General features: G+C 39.1%; 1 protein-coding gene across 3 annotated transcripts in view; it reads right to left on the bottom strand.

Annotated features, from left to right (window-relative positions):
* The window catches only part of CEMIP2 (cell migration inducing hyaluronidase 2), a 67,549-nt gene extending 54,567 nt beyond the window's left edge, over positions 1-12,982 (bottom strand). For all 3 annotated transcript variants that reach the window (XM_069476402.1, XM_069476405.1, XM_069476404.1), the window contains exon 1: positions 12,818-12,982. The gene's annotated coding sequence lies outside the window, so the exon portion shown is untranslated. The remainder of the gene's footprint in view (positions 1-12,817) is intronic.
* Between the last annotated feature and the right edge of the window lie 218 nt (positions 12,983-13,200).

Below are 13,200 nucleotides of genomic sequence, written 5' to 3'. Positions count from 1 at the left end.
GGAACTATAAACAAAAGATTTAGTGTCCCCAAGAAATGCAATTCATAAATTCAACTTTAAATCACTTGTTTGGAAGGCAGAGAGAAATTGGCCAAGGAAATACTATTAAAATGGTGGTCAGGTTCCCAGGCTATCTCAATAATGGCTGTTTAATCCATAAGGTTGTTAGAACTTGAAGCATTTGTTTGAGTTTGGAGTCCTGAGAACAAAGGAGGGACCTACCAGAGGAAAGACAATCAAAGAGTTTCCTCTGGCATTCAAAGCTTCAAGGCAAGCATTAGGTAACATCTTGATAATTTTACTACACACCACTATTTCACTTTAATACACTGTTTGTATTACCTGTCATTTTGTAAGGGTTGTATTTCTGGTGAAAAGCACATACTATGTAGAAGGTGCACATCTGTGTTTTATGACACATTTTAAGGACTACTACAGCCTTCGATAGCCCCTAAAATAAAACAGGTAATCCAAAATGGGGTGTATTCTAAGTCATTACTCCACAAAGTTTTTAAAACCTAATTTCTGGTATTTAGATGTTCCTTGAGAGAATTATTTTGTATTTATTTACTGTAGATAAAAAGTGGTAGCCCAAAAGGCTTGGTTATAAACCAAGCAAGTAAGCAAGCAATTAAAAATCTGCACAGGCAATTTAGGCAGATATTTAAAGTAGATAATTTTAAAAATTAGTAAGACTATGAAAACATCATATCAATTCAAAAGATACAAATGCTGGGAAAAAAAGCATCAAGCAAGTACCTAGTGCATTTGTATAGTTCTCAGTTGCTCCCATAAAAGATACCTCAAAACTCACTGTTCTTTTAGATAAAATTATTTTCTTGGAAAAAAAGAGCATATTACCTCAAACAGTAGCTCAAGGCTGGAGGGACTTATACAGTTGGTAAGAGCATTCAAGTAATTTATTTGGTAATAAATTATAGTAGTTAATAAATTATAGTAAGTAATCATAAAAAGCAATTATTTTGAAATTTCAATAACATTAAAGGAAATCATGCTTTTCTTTTTTTAACTATAAAGAGACATGATTTTAAGAAAATTGAACTATTCTCATTTAAAGTTTCAAACACTGCCCTATGTCATCAATGAAGCCTTCTCAAGATTCTATAAGTTTCCATTCTGTTTTTCCCTGTACTTTGTTTAACACTCTTACAGGATCATCTTGTTTTTTGCCTTAGGTTTCATTTAGTTAACTTATGTACTTGTCCATCTCTAGCAGTAGACTATAAGCCTCTCAAGACCGAAGGTGACAAACCTACTCATCTTGGTGTTCTCAGAAAACCTTATAAACAGTAGGTACTCAATAAGTCATTGTTGAACTTAGATCACAAATTCCTGCAGTGGAATTCAGCATAAATGCTAGGTCATATATATAGCTATTTGGAAGAAAACAAACAGATGGTTAAAAAAAGTAATTCCACTTTCATTCAGAGATCTGTTTGATTTTGTGTAAGCATAATTTCAAAGAATCTGTAAAACTACAGATTCCTTTCACACACACACACACACACACACACTCTTAACACACACAGAGATTGAGATTTCCCATTTACTTTTTCTTTGACATCCTTGATGCTGTGGGAAATTTGACTAATATCGGTTTTTCCGATTTGGGAGAAATCAGGAACATTAACTACTTAAGCAAAAAAAAAAAATCAATGCATTAATTTTTACAAAATGCAATCCTAGTATGAAATTGAATGAATGACTAAAAGGTATTACTAATAACTGCAGATAGGCATTCTAAAGATAAAAAGCAGCACACTACCTAGAAAAACTCAACCTTTCACAATATTTTGTAATAGTTTTAACCACACACTATGAAATGCTGTAGGCATATAGGAAAAAAGGAAAATGTTCCACTCCACTTTATATTATTATGTTGACAGCCCATAAATGCTGCAATCAAAAAGAAAGTCTTCTCAATACAGAGATATGAGAAACTAATAAGAGCTCTTTAAAAGGGCTGCTTTTAATGTTCATTCTACTGCTGAGATGCTAATATTCAAGACAAAGTCACTACTACACAATGCTTATCACTTACAGGGTGGCTGAGGTCACTTGTACCATAGGCCATATCATTAGTCCCCAAAATCATCCAGCCCTTGCAACTCAATGCAGGGGAGGATCCCACAGCTAAGTGTCAAGACATGCATATTGGCCCCATCATGTTGAACACTTAATGAAAATGTAATACTTCTGACTCATTTAACACATTACTGTCATGTGCGTTGTATTTAACTCATGCTAGTGTTGAGCCCAGGGCTTCATAAAGCATATGTAACTCACACGTCTCTTCACCTTGGGAGCCACATGGTGTGCAAGCAACTCATGCTGCCATGTTGTAGCGTACATGTTTCAGCAGTCCCCAACCTTTTTGGCACCAGGGACCGTTGCATGGAAGACAATTTTTCCACGGGGCGGGGCGGAGGGGGGGAAGTCTCCTAACAGGTCACTGGAGGTTGGGAGTATTACAGTGATGGGTGGCTCCCTGGGCAAAACCCTGCATTTGGTTCGTGAAAATCTTACTTGTTGATGTTCTTTTTACAATTAATATCAACAATTTAATTCTAAAAATGTGGATTTAAATGAACAGAAGTAAATAAATTTTGTTTTTCTACTTAGGTTTATCTTTAAATTACACTTAAGCCTGACAAGTCAAAAAAAACACTTTACCCTTATGAACTATTTTTCAAGTTTTCACATTACTTTTTACATCACTAATTTTTAAGTTTTATATTACTTTTTATTTAAAAAAACACAAAGAATAAAAAACAAATTTTTCATTAAATTAGAAAGGATCATTTTGTTTTCAAAGTTTTTATTCTATTTTTATATTAAAACACCGTGGCCCCAAGGAAAAAAATTTTTTTTCTAGTGTGGCAGTCAATGTGTTAAACGCTTTCAAATCCTGTCTATACTTTTTATGAGAACGTATTTTTGAATGGAAAATTCAGGCTTGTAGGAACAGCCAAGAAGCTGGCATGATCTATTCAAGTTTGTTCTTTTTTGATTGAGGATATAATTTCTGAAACAATATCCAACCTAAGACTCAATTCCACAAATTATAATCTTTGCTTTCCAAGAGGTTCAGTACAACTGGCCAAAATTTGGCTAAGAAAATTTTTCCTTCTATTAAGCTCTTGGAAGAGCTTCATAATATATTGACTGGTATGCCCAAAAAGTGAAAACATGCAACAAAAAGTAAAACATGTCAGGAAAGGGAGGTGTGCAAGAATTATCATGAAAACAAATCATAGATTTCACTATAATTATTAGTACTTCTGACCTAACAAAATCTTTAACCAGTTCCTAACTGCCTTGAATTTTCAATTATTGGTTCCATATTCCCAACATCTTACTTTTAAAAGAAAGATAGAACAAAGAATAACAAAGATGATTTTCAGATTTTTGTCTTGTTTTGTTTGAGGAGGGTGGTTTAGTTTTGTTTTAGAGTCAGGTTAGGCCTGTTGAGAAACAGTGAGCTTGATCATACAAAACTGTTCAGTAAAAAATAAACTTAGCAAAGTTGACTTTTTAGGCTAATTTCCCAAATTGTCCAGTAAACATTTAAACGTGATCAATATTCTCATGAAGATTATATACGTAAATACATATTATAAAGATTTTCAAAAACAAAGTTTCAGTGGGGAGAAAACTTTTTATATATAGTTCACAGGAATATAATGTATTCTATATTCTATTACCAGAGCACAGGATAAAGTACATTTTTATAAAACAACCACTGCAAGGAATTCAGTATAAACGCTAGGTCTATACATTTATATATTTAGGAGAAAATAGACAGATGGTTTAAAAAATCAAATCCACTTTCATTCAGAGATCTGCTTGATTGTGTTATCGGCATACTCCCAAAGAACTGAACACCTTGCAATCTCTAACCAGGATAGCACCTTTACACTGTTGCACAAAGCACATTCTCCACGAATTACTTTGTACTTATCATAGCCCTTTTGTGTTTTTCCTTTAACTCTCAAAATCAGTATGAGTCACAGTCACCTGCAATTGTCTGGCATGTTCCCAAGAAATAAGACATTTTGCATAGTTAGTTTACTTACATGGACCTTTTTCCTTTTATTAAACTGATAGCACTCAAGCCAATGTTCAGAAGTAGGAGGCAAATGTACCAATTCTTAATTACAAACCTTCCCCTAGAAGTGAAAGGATAAGGGACTGAGAAACTTTATTATATTTCCCTAACTGCTTTCTCCACTTGATCAATCTAGACACATATGATAAATGATATTCCCAAAAGTTGAGCTACTACTGTAATAAACATCTGTATACACCAGTCTTCTGACTTGATACCATGTATTATTCAGATTATCTCCTTCCTCAAAAGACAAAACTCCCCCCTAAAACATACTAATGCTATTAAAATATAATACAGAGAAATTATAAGGACAATTTCAAACATACAGTCCTAAAAAGACTAAATTTACTAAAAAAAAAAAAAAAAATTACCACTAAGCATTTGAACTGGAATAAGTATTATTTAAAGTTGAGGCCGGGCGTGGTGGCTCACGCCTGTAATCCTAGCACTCTGGGAGGCCGAGGCGGGTGGATCGCTCGAGGTCAGGAGTTTGAGACCAGCCTGAGCAAGAGCGAGACCCCATCTCTACTAAAAATAGAAAGAAATTAGCTGGACAACTAAAAACATATATAGAAAAAATTAGCCGGGCATGGTGGCGCATGCCTGTAGTCCCAGCTACTCGGGAGGCTGAGGCAGTAGGATCGCTTAAGCCCAGGAGTTTGAGGTTGCTGTGAGCTAGACTGATGACACGGCACTCACTCTAGCCCGGGCAACAGAGCGAGACTCTGACTCAAAAAAAAAAAAAATAAAGTTGAAAGACATTTGTTTTTCCTGCTTAGAAATTCACTTTTCTGTTAAGTTATACACTTTTTGATAGAAAACTACTAAAATATTATCATCAGGATAATAGAAAATCCCTTGAAAACAAAAATTAACTAAAAATACTAAGAGTTTGTTTACTCTGAAAATAGCAAAACAATAAGTTCTTATGGTCTATATTTAAGGAATTTAGATTAGCAAATTAGCTACAATTTCACTGAAGTGGATATCTCTTTGGCAAGTTATACTGGAATCTCCTATTAAAATATGCATCCCTCAAAACAAAGAGCTTCTTATTTATAATGTCTAATGCCAAATACTTTTGTATTGACAATTAAGTAAGCACTTTGCAATTTTAAATAAGTGACTTTTAATTCATTCTTATACTTCTGTCATATATGCAAGGTAAAGGAGGCAGATGTCTGATTTTTCTGACACCAAATATACTAATTAATCACATCTTTTTCCAACAATGTTAAGCATGTCCAAGAGAAGCAGTGCTTGACCCTATGGCCAATGTGGCTGATATGATCAAAAGGCAAAAACACATTATTATGGCCAACAAAAGAGAAGCATAAAAGGAAAAAATACAGATCTATTACAGACCAAGGCAGGAGAAAGGGTAACAATGAAGAATGTTTTACACCTCTTGACCAATCAAAAATAAAAGTAAAAGAAACGAGCCAAGTACATAGGCCTCTGGGTGGAAGTAAAGAACTAAGAAACTGCAGGAAGATTGTTCTTCAACCTGGAAAATTAGAGAGAAGGGAAGAGAGTCATTTTACCTACCAGTCCTCTGCTCTTCATTTTTGTTCCTTTTTTCCTATTATTATTTCTCAGATTTCTTTCTTTCCTTGATTCTTTCTGTTGAAAAGCTGTTCTCTTTTCTCCCCTCCCTCCCAATGTTCCGGAGACCCTCTCCCTTTGCCCTTGTTCTCAGCTGGCTGGGAAGACACAAGAGAGGCTTCCAACCTGCTGGCAGTGATGGATGGCTGTGCAAAGGCACACAATGGCCGGTGCAGGCATGTCACCAGCCTTGCAGCCGACCTTCCAAAGAAAGAACCCAGGCGAAGTCTGACCTGAGGGAGGCTGATTTAATTAAGGTTACAGCAAAGAGTGGAACTGCCTGTGGGCTGCATTCTCTGCAAAGGGACAGTGACAAAACTTTAAAATACTTGTCAAGAAGAAGGAGCCAAGAAACGTATGTTGGTACAATATTCAAAGGCTAGGGGGAAAAAGAAAAGGCAACAGAGATGTGTTTGATAAACAAGCACAGACACATCAAAAGTTCATGATCCAGTCATACACCAACATCAAAATGCAATGACAATAGAAAACATATAATGAGTATGTTTTGACATGCCTTTCATGTCAAACTAAGAAATATTCTAGGTGAATAATGAGATACCGAGACTGAAATGATCCAGGGTTACTCAATCCAGCATCAAAGCAAAGTTTCCACCAATGGTAGCACCTGGACCAGAACCCAAGTGTAATATTTCTTTTAACTATAATACATAGCCTATTTTTAATATAACTTTAACCATTGAGAACAAAGCCTTGCCAAACAGGGAACAATTTTAATTTTGAGTATCTCTTCTGAGACAAGGACTCTGCTAGACAATGAAGACCTAGTAGCGTAAAAAAATAAACATGGTTCCCATCTTCGAGAAGCTCAAAGCCCAGCATTTGGTGGGTGGGAGGGGTAGGAAAATGACACAAGTAAACAAACTGCATGTTGGAGCGAAGAAACTGGGCTGGTGGGTCTGAAGAGGGGATTGCTTGAATTTATTAGATCTCAATGAATGGAATAGAGTTTAAATTTTCTAAAACCTAGCAAATTTACTTACCCAAATGTGCACCAAGAGACCACTACTGATAACTTCCTTACTTTGGGTATATAAACTAGAATCTACCACTGAACGCTGCCACTAAAGGCATACACACTTGTCCAACAATAACCAGTATAGTATTGCAGGTAGGTTACAACAGACTGAAGCAGTATTTCATGTGGTTTGGAAGTCTGGTAGGCAAAGTGTCACCTGCAGATGAATTCAAGGCCAAAATACAAAACAGTCATAGTCCCTCTCCTACAATGGAATGTGAAACCTAGGCCAAATATTCATCAAGCATGGGTTCCAGGGAGTCAAAAAGGAGGACCTCCAATGAACAAGCAATTACTCAACACTAGCATGGTGGCTGGACTTCGCATAGCCAAATAGGGATAGTAGTCCCAGCTATTTGGGAGGCCTTGAGGCAGGAGGATCACTTGAGGCCAGGAGTTCCAGGCAAGGCCTGGGAATAACCAACGCACTCCAGCCTTGGCAACATAGTGAGACTGTCTCTAAAAAATACACACATACACATACATACATACACACACACACGGCTACCAGCACCAGGACAGGGACTTTGTGACAAGCTCAAGTGCCACAAGTACAAAGAGAAAGAAATGCTTGAAGGTTAAAGCCAAGCCCAGACAACATCATAACCAGACTGGTAGGAAGTTATCTATTAGCTGACCCCGTATGGGAAAGGGTAGCCCTATGGTAAGGACAAACAGTGCCTAAATCACCACAGGCACTTGGGAAAGCAGCAATTGTCATTAGCCAAAAGATGTCATTATGCTGAAAAGACTATTCTTCCCTCCTTTGGCCTTTTGAGCCCTCCCTTCAAACACATCGTATTTCCGTCACATCACCAACTTCTTAGCGTAGCACTTTATGTTTGGACAAGCCATAGGGTGGCTGGGGAATGGCTATCAAAAAGCACCTCCTGAGCAATTAAAGCCATGTCTTTTTCATTAATGAAGTATAGTATTTTTTAAAGCCTCATATAAAGTTAATTTTACAGTGGTGGCACTGGTAGCATAAAAAAACAATGAGTTTTTTTTAACCACAATCTTTTAAAAATCCAATAATTCATTTTTCTCATTCCTTCTGAAACAGGAATCAGGCATTTGTCCTTGTGTTAAACTAAATCTTTCCAGTCCCTAAAATGTTAATTAACTTTCCAACTTCACTGTATGTGAAAAAACTATTCATTCTTCAGGGAAGTGAGTCACCATATTAGCAGAAACCATTATGACAATGGAGGGCTTGCAGTCTCCAAAGTGCATGCCAATAATTCAGTAAGAACCCCTAGATAGATAACAATTGCACTGTGGAGACAATAATCAGACCTGGCCAGGACATCAAGTTTGTGGTGGATATTCTATGTTTTAAGATACTTACATGAAACTCAGAGTCAATGAGGCCAATTGTTTTCTTACCAGCTCAATATGGATTGCCTTAAATGTCAACTCTTTCAGGCAACACTGTACCAATTCTACTTCTATCCAGTGGTAAAGCCATTTTTTTAATATATTAAAGCTAAGAAAGCCACAATCTCTCACAGGCAATCTTTTCATAATATAAAATTATTATCAGATACTGCTGAACTTTTACGTATTTCTCCAAATATGATGGACTCCCCAATACAACAAATGTAAAAGATTTTTATCACTGATCACCATATAACAAAAATAAATGTCTGGTTACAAATCAGGTTACAAGGTTAATCTAATAATAACAATTTCAAAGCAGATTTGCCTGACAGATCAAAGGACTGATTTGTTGGGAGACAGTGAATCTGTGTTTTAAGACATACTCAGCTTCTGAGTCTGTTTCACTTCTTTAAAAAGATATTTTAATAAAGACCCTATGCTTCATTTATCTTTTATTGCTCACAGCAACCAGCACAGTGCCTTGCACATCCTAGGAATGCAATAAAATATTTGCCGAACATAGTTCCTGACAACCGACATTAAAGGCTTCCCAAAGCGAGTACTGAGAAAACAAAAGAACCTACATATTTCTCATGTTTTTATCCTATGATTCACAACACAAATCTATTTGCAACACAAATTTGAATAGTGTTTCCAGGAACTTGCCTCTTTTAAAAAATGCACAATTCTACAGTACTTGAAATTTGCATCCTGGTTATAGAAAATGCAAGTAAAGCTAACATTATTTTTACACTTAGTTCCTTATTGGACAGAAATTCATTACAAGTAACATCACCCCACTCTCATGTATAAGTACTAGGAAATGAAAAAGAAGATACGGTGTCTGCCTCAAACTTAAGTGTAATGAGTTTTGAAGCCCACATGCAAATTACTTGACCATTAAAATAACCAGATTGTTAACAAAGCCAAATAGGAATATATCAGAATATATCAGAATATATTGGAGAGGAAAAAAGCACTGACTGGAGATGGAGACAAAAAAGTTCTTGTCCCTACTTGGTCGTTAATGTACTATATGACCCTACCTGATTATTTAGCCTCTCTGGGCCCCAACTTCCTTGTTTTACTATTATTTTTAAGGTCCCTTCAAACTGCAGGCTAAGATTCAACATATGTAGCACTGTCTAGAAAACTGATTTATATTCAGATCCCCTCCCCCGCAAAATAGGCACATTTAACTTGATAGTTTTAAATATCTGAGTTTGGATTTTTATCAAAGGCAATTTATTAAAATGTCACATGAGCTTAAGTCCACTTCAAGTGGAGAACTAAAGGGTATTGCTTACAGATTCAAGTTTCACCTAGACAGCAGCTGCTGCTATTGAGAATAGATTTTCTTTAACATTCTAGTTGAAAATTACACCTCTTTACAAATGCTGAAAACTAGTAAGGGTGATTTTCATGGTCTCAAGAATGCAGATGCATAGCTTTTCTTTTTTTCCTTTTCCATATTCATCATGTTGGGAGAAAGGAATGTAGAAGGGCCAGTTTGGCTTGGGAGGCAGAGTATAGATGCTACAGTACAAACCCAGACAAGCCCCTCTCAATTGATGTACTGTACTAGACAGCCCATTCTTCTAATTAATGCTCACGACTCAACTGAAATGAAAAGATTTCTTGTGGCTGGGATGGGAAGAAGCCTGGACAAGTGAGGAATACCATCTGACAATAGCTAGCCTAAAGTCTAAAGACTCATTCTCAAGATGGGATTCAGATCATTCTGGAAAAAGCCAATAAAAGGAAAATCTGTGGCTGAAACCAGTTTGATTAAGCTGTGGTTTATATCTAACTACTTATAGCTTTTTAAAAAACACACATTTTGAAAGTACCTTTTGATACACACACTACTTACTTGTATAGTACATTATATAGACGGCAAATTTAATCAAATTTAATCCTCAAAACATTCCAGAAAGCATTTTAAACTCGTTTTACAGATGAAGAAACAATGTGACAAGGATTAGGGATTTGCCCAAAAGCAAATGTTTAGCAATTGTCAGAGCCTTGTCTTAAACCCCAGTCTGACTTCAAATCTTCCACTCTTTGTATTTTAAAATGGTATCTCTGACCAGTTTTCAGTCCCTACTATTTTGTCTGATTTAATAAATTTTATTTCTCACAAAATTGCCCGGCCCCCCCCAATCTGTTCCTCCTCTGGCTTCTTAAAGCATCCTATGCATAATTCCCCCAAACACTAAACACACTTATTGGACTTTCTAATTGTTAATTTCCTGTGTCCCTGGTTAAACTCATTTCTTCAATAGCAGAAACTGTCTTACTCTTTATAGATGAAAACCACCACACAGTATCTTCACTCCCTGTGGTCTCCCCAGCTGCACTCACTCATTCCATCCAACTCCCTCTTCCTACCAACATGAACCCTCCACAAAGCAGGGTGTTCCGAGGGTCTAGAACACAGTAAGTGATTAATAAGTGCTAGTTGAATGGATAGTGTGGGTGGGTGGATGATACAATACTCAACTATTTTACAGCACTTTACAATGCACACATTTACATACTTTGTTCTATGCCAGTCTAAAACTGAATTTGACAGTGATTATTAAGTTTTCTCTTTCTGAAATGTGGTTTATCTTTCTCAATTTCAGAAGCTTGCCCAGAGGCATGTAGCTAGTTAGTACCCTCCCTTTCAACCTCAGATAGAAATGGCTCTTTCTGTCTTGTTTTCACTTCATTTTGTAGGTTGCTGTTTGAGTACAAACTAGATTAGGTCTATTAGAACATGACTGAGGTGTTGTCCCATTCTGATTTTCTGCTGTGAATCTGACACTTCTGAAAATTCACAGATGGCAGGCTAGATCAAGGAAGGAGACTACTCAATTAACCATGACACATAATATCCAGACAAGCACCATGTAAGAATTAGATTCTACTTCCCTGTCCGCTCAAGGGACAGTCCTAGGCTTACTCATTCACAAGATGACAAAATACAACAGGTGATGTCCCAGAATTCACTTCTGACCTAAGTTTTCTGAGCCTTTAAGGACACAATCATCAGATGAAAACAGCATCAGGTGGACTGAACTTATTAAAGCCAGTCAACACGCCTCCGGCTCCACTCACCCACACTGATCCTCCAGTGCAGGTACACAGAAAGCTGGGGGGAGTCATTTCAAGGTAAAGAACAAAGCACCCTAAAGTGCTCCCAATATTTACTAAGCAAAGGACATGCCTATTGCACGTTCTTCTGCTTTGCTCAGAGAACAAACTGAGGCAATTCCAACACGTTGGGAGGCTAAGGCAGGAGGATCGCTTGAGGCCAGGAGTTCAAGACCAGCCTGAGCAACACAGAGAGACCCCCATCTCTACAAAAAATAAAAATAATTTTTTTAAAGAAATGCAAATGAATAAGAACCCTCTGATTAGGTAACCAAAGATACACAACCAGAGTATGATACCCAGACCAATTCTGAAAAGAGCAAGCTTCCTTCTAGAGTCAAATAAACATTAATAACTCCAATTCTAGAGAACCATAAGACTATTTTAAGTGTGTTTGTCTTTAACACAGTGGCATTTCCAACAGATGTGTCTGGCTGCCCTGTCAGGCCTCCTTCAGCTCAGGTGAAGCCTCTTCCTCTCTCCCCCTTTGTCTAAACTGTCACTTTTTACTAAGAAGGGCTCACAGGAGGACATCTGCGCACCCCTGATATGTGTAACTGCGCATCATGTTGTCACACTGAACAAGGGCAGTGAGCGGCTCATGTGGGTAATGAAAGTTCTTAGAATTATTAGGCACTCTATCCTTAACCCCAGCTGCTGATGAAAGGAGACATATATCAAAGTCTGTTTTCCTAACCTTATGAGGAGAATTTAAGTGAGCTGTTTCCGCTCCAGGGGGAGGTCTGGTGACACACATCAACCCTCAGCAACAAGCATCCAGGGAAGTCAGGACCTTGGTTTTATTGCTAAGGGTGTAGTAACCAGCATTAACTGCAGCACTTTGGGTCTTCACAGAGTGGGCACCCCCTCCTTGGCCAGGACCTCGGAACTCCGCAGAGAAAAGGTGGGAGTGGGGTCCAGTACTGAGGCTATCCCCCAGCTTTAAAGAAAGCTGCACGTGATTTTAAGACCTCGCCTCACCTTAACTAACAGAAAGAGGGGTGGGGGGCGGAGGGCTCACCAACTCGCAGGGAGAGTCAGCAGACAAAGATTACCCCAAATGCGTAAGCGCGCGCTGAAGCCGAGACAGCAATGCACATTCCATCAACCTTTCACTGTAGCCGGCTTCCTGTGGGGTGTATTCCCCCACCGCAGCCCTCTCCAGAAAGTTTTAAGGCTGTTCACTTCGTCTTTGAAAGGTCCATTGTTCCCTTCCCCGTAAACGTAAAGAAAAGAGAGGGGGAGAGAAAGAAATCAAGACACGGTTCCCAAGGACCCTTTCTTATGGAGAGGACTGACTCCGGAAGAGTCTGGTTACTCCTAATCCAGAAGAGACCGGGAAAGGAGGCGCACCGGGGAAGGGCGGGAGGTCGTTTTCCATTTCAGCAGAAATGCCCAACGCTGGAGCGCGCCAGGCCGTCGGGAGCAGGGAAGGTGTGGGGGACCCGGGTCCGAGCCCTCGCTGTGGCCCCCGGGACAGCAAAGGAGGTGGGCGGGGGGCGAGTGGCTCTGTCGCTTCTTACCTTCCCCTCCCCCGCTTAGCGTCAGTTAACTCAGGTGCCTACACTGCGATCCAAAGAGACGGAGCGGGGCTCCTGGTGTCCTCGGGTCCAGATCTCCTCTCCATGGCCAGGGAGGCCCTGGAACCCGCCGCCGCCGCCGCCGCCGCCGCTGCTGCTTGTTCGCAAGTGGCAGCCGCAGCCTCTGCCTGGAGGTGAAATGCTCTCCTCCGGGGAGTGACGCGCACTTCCCTCCGCCTCTGCCTCCTCCTCCAGCCGCGAGCCTCCGGGGCAGGGACCTCGGCTCCCTCTCTCCCGGAGCAGCCGCTCTCCTTTCTCCGCTCCTTCCCCCCCAGGAGGAAGAGGAGGAGAATCGCGGCCGGGGCGGCGCGGGCCCAAGCGTTCCC

The sequence above is a fragment of the Eulemur rufifrons genome, chromosome 7, assembly GCF_041146395.1.
Source record: "Eulemur rufifrons isolate Redbay chromosome 7, OSU_ERuf_1, whole genome shotgun sequence".
Taxonomy (NCBI): domain Eukaryota; kingdom Metazoa; phylum Chordata; class Mammalia; order Primates; family Lemuridae; genus Eulemur; species Eulemur rufifrons.
Note: the sequence above shows the minus strand (reverse complement) of the source record. Positions and strands in the feature narration are given on the sequence as shown.